Here is a 4,144-nt window from a genome sequence, read left to right on the forward strand (position 1 = left end):
CCAACGGATGGGCACACCCATGCACGACTCGCGCCCATTCACAACCCAACCATGTATCAAGACCGGCGGGCGGGTGCCTCACTACGCCCTCCACCCGCACTACAACTGCGCTGCACGAAGTCCGTGTCGCCTTGCCCGGCTCGACGGGCGCATCCCCAACACCACTTCCAAATCTGCGCTAAGTGCGACCTTCGCACTTCACCTTGTGCGACCTTCGCTCTCCTTCCTAAGCGATAGAAGAGTGCAAAGTTTCCTACCCCAAATGAGCGTTGGCTCCATATGTTTATATGCTCCAACGCTTGGCAATCTCCCTTTCGGCCGACCCTCCAAACGCTAACACATTCGCCCAACTGCCATGTATTTAAACGTTTCTTCACCGTCGGCTTGCCCACGTTTAATCCATGTCTTGGTCACTCCAAGTGTGGGACGAGCTACCCAACTCGCCCTATATATGTGTGAATGCCCTCCCATACCCGCACGCATAATATAATCGTGCCTTAACTGTTTGAGCGCTCGCACATTTCATGCCTTAGTCAATTTTCGTGATGGGAGGGGCGTGCGCCCGTGCACGCAACTGCAGGGTGTTACACCTCCTTTCCCAAATGGAGGCCATAATATTCTCCTACACGAAATGCAAATCCAACTCACTAGCAAACTTCTTAGCTAATAATGGAGCAGAAGAGCGTGAGCAATGCGAGGACTCACCCTTATCCTCCCCAACCATCGAAGCCTAGTCCCCTCACTCCAAGAACATTGTTTGCTAAGGACCTTCTCCATTGGATCTAGGTGCTCCCATCTACCCAACCACTTTCTCAAGCCAAGCATGAATCTTCCATACACTTGGTAGTCTCCCTCCTCGAACCATATATCCATGCATCTGTCAACCATTAATTCTTGTACTCTATTGAGTCTCCAAACACTCTGGTTTAGCACACTCCTAAAAACCACCTTGTATGCATATATGTTGCTCACCATGCCTATGTTTTGCAATGTTCCTCCTACTTATTTGGTCATTTCGCTCCACACCCAACCCTATATTAGCGCTTACTCTTCTCTCTTGGGTCCTGCTATCCAGATGCCTCCAATGAATTTCACCGCCATCCAACTTAAACCCATGATTCAAGAAAGAGGACAAATTTATCGTGGTGGTCATGGGTGGGGATGAGGTTGCTCGCTTTCCACTCCAACAATAGAAGACAACATGGCTCTTTTTGAGAATGACATCCCTGAACACATTCGGTGTCAGGTTACAAGTCTGGAAGTTGAGGAAGATCAAAGGGGGGGAATGAGCTTTGGGCATTCTGAAATCTCTTTGCCCAACACCTCATGGCTCAAGAATGGGAATGCAACAATGATTCCAAGATGATAGTTGAAGCTAACACCCATACCAACAACATATATTCCTCCTTTCATCGTCTCTCACTCAACCTTCGTCTTGAATTATCACTACAATTCCCCTCCTCTTCCTCTCCTAGTCCCTTTGCTTTAATTTTGGTCCCTCTCGAATCCTCCTCAGCCTCCACCATCTGCACTAGTGTTTGGTGGAATTCTCAGGTTCATGGGTCACTTAGCACCTCATTCCAATATATGGACGTCCAACTTTTTGGTTAAAGTCTTCTTCCCCTCATCCCAATCCATTTGGTTGTTTCATTATGGAAGAAACAGCAGAAGAAGGCCCTTCTAGCTCCAACACCACTAGTGAAGTTGTTCCAATCAATGGAGAATGTGCACATAAGAAGTCAGTCCATGCTTCCTCCAACCCACAAGGCGCTAGCTCAACATGAATAGGTCCACATCTCGACATGGTATGTTTTTATTTTTGTTCCTCTCAAAGTTGATATAGTGGTAGTAGCTACAAGCTCTCCAACAAATGTTATGTTTAGCTCTTTTGTTTTTTTCTTTTTGCCTCTTAACTGTAATAATGGCACCAAATTTTCTCTTCTTAGGAAGACTATCTAGTTTCCCCTCCTTAGGGTAGATGGTCTCCCTTTTGCCTCTTTTTGTGGTGCCTATGGGTTGTGTCCCTCCATGCATCTCTATTTTTACTTTATGTGTTCCATTTTTCTTAATATAATGTAAATCGTTTGCCAACAAAAAATAATATTACGATAATTTGAGAAGATATTGCATCTTTCTATAGAAATGAAGAAGTATAACAACTTCTATAAAATTTGTCACTGAAGTATACGTGTTTCAATACAAATTTATGTGTTGGGATGGATGTGCAATTGGTTGTACTCATTATGCTCATCTCACTTCTCCATTGTTGATGCTTGAATTCTAATATGCTATTGGTTATGTTATATCAGATTTCAAATTTCTAAGTGGCAAAGAAAGATAATTTCTCATTTACTTGGGCAATCAGAATAGTGAAAGTAAGATTTATTTCTAAGGCATTAAATTGATGGGTTAGAGTTGATCTTACTAATGAATTTTCCTATCTATGCAAACATATAAAACAAATGACAAATTAGGTAAAATTCAATTATTTTTAGTCCAATGCTTTAGTTATCCAACTATGTTTTGTTTTTCTTTATGTATTTCTAATCAGTCATTAATTCTTCCTCTTAGAGATCAAATTAACTCCATAGTGTCTCTCCCTTAAACTATTATTTTTTGGGCTACAATTATAGCCATGTCCACTTTTTGAAGGAAAATGATTTCTATCTTTGTCACTTGACAAGTGAGAGAAGAAGTAAATAGTAATTAATTCTTCCTCTTAGAGACCAAATTATCTCCATCGTGTTTCTCCCTTAAATTATCTTTTGGGCTAGAATTATAGCCATGTCCACTTTTTGAAGAAATATTATTTCTACCTTTGTCACTTTACAAGTGAGAGAAACCGTAAGTAAGAATCAAGGCTATGTAATAATGTTCTCTCCACATGCAAGCTAGTTGTAACCACCTTGATTGCAACACATTAAATAAGTATAGGAAATTTAACATAGATGCAAAAAAGAAAATTAGAGTTTATTCAATATTTCATGTAGCTTTAAACAACCCTAATTACATTAACAAATTTAAGGTTGATTCAAAAAAGAAAATGAACTTTTATTCAATATTTCATGACTTTGAGAAACTGTAATTACATTCTTTCTCTTCAGAGAGACATAGATAAAATTGGAATGATACTGTGAACATGACCCTGCATAAGGATGACACACACATTTTGAGAAATAGTCCAAAATTTATTAGCCCCAAGAGTTAGCTCAATTGATTGAGTTCCATGGTTAAAACACCTTGCTAATGAGAAGTCACAAGGTGGACATAACGACCACTACTATTTGTAAACCACACATTAATTAAAAACAAAATGAAAACAAAATCCTAATTACATTAAAAAAAAAATTGGTTTTATAACCTACGTAAACATGCTACTTTAAAAATAACATAAGTCATACTAATTATTTTTTATCAAATTTTGTTGGAAACAAAACTCAACAACAATAATTGCATTTTTCATATAAATAAAAGATATAAAATTTATATGAAAGATTTGAAAAGATAAAAAATCCTGAATAACTATTATTTAAAATAATTTTTTTATACTTTATAAATAAATATAATATTGTCATAACTCCCATAAAACATTACAGTAAAAACATAAAAATTTTAAATATATAACCATTATGTTGTTTACAAAGCGGTGCTGGCATATCTAATCATAACATTTATTAAGAGCATACCATAGAAATGAATGCGACATGACTCAACTGTAAAGATATTCTTGGCATATCGTTTTGGGTTGTGTGTCCTGTGTTGTCACATTTAATTCCCGTGAAAAAGGATTTATCCTCGATGTTTAATATTGTCGGACCCATGGTAAATCTACCCTCTGGTTTCACTAAACATATTAGTTTATAGTTTTGAAGCATTGTTGTTCTCGTTATCTGGTTATGATTTAATTTCATGCTCCGTTCCTTGGTACGTGGCGCAGGCAGGTCCGTCCAGCCACCGCTGTCACCTTGGGGTTCACGATGCATCGATGATGGATAGACAGAGGGGCGATCCTACCGCTGGTATGTTCTCAAAGTCATTCACCTACCTGTGTGCTGAATCGATGAACCACTTTCCTAATGCATCTTTGGCTTCCACTTTGATTTTCTGCTTCCGGTCGCGAGCTTTTCTCAGTCATCATTTCCAT

General features: G+C 38.8%; 1 non-coding gene across 1 annotated transcript; it reads left to right on the forward strand.

Moving 5' to 3' along the window:
* Window positions 1-3,091: 3,091 nt before the first annotated feature.
* On the forward strand, window positions 3,092-3,191 carry LOC149213840 (U6 spliceosomal RNA). The gene has a single exon (XR_016251684.1). It is a non-coding gene; the product is annotated as a U6 spliceosomal RNA (small nuclear RNA).
* The last annotated feature ends 953 nt before the right edge of the window (window positions 3,192-4,144 follow it).

The sequence above is a fragment of the Pinus tabuliformis genome, chromosome 1_1 (genome assembly GCF_031772625.1).
Source record: "Pinus tabuliformis cultivar Carrire ecotype Pingquan chromosome 1_1, CPIR1, whole genome shotgun sequence".
Taxonomy (NCBI): domain Eukaryota; kingdom Viridiplantae; phylum Streptophyta; class Pinopsida; order Pinales; family Pinaceae; genus Pinus; species Pinus tabuliformis.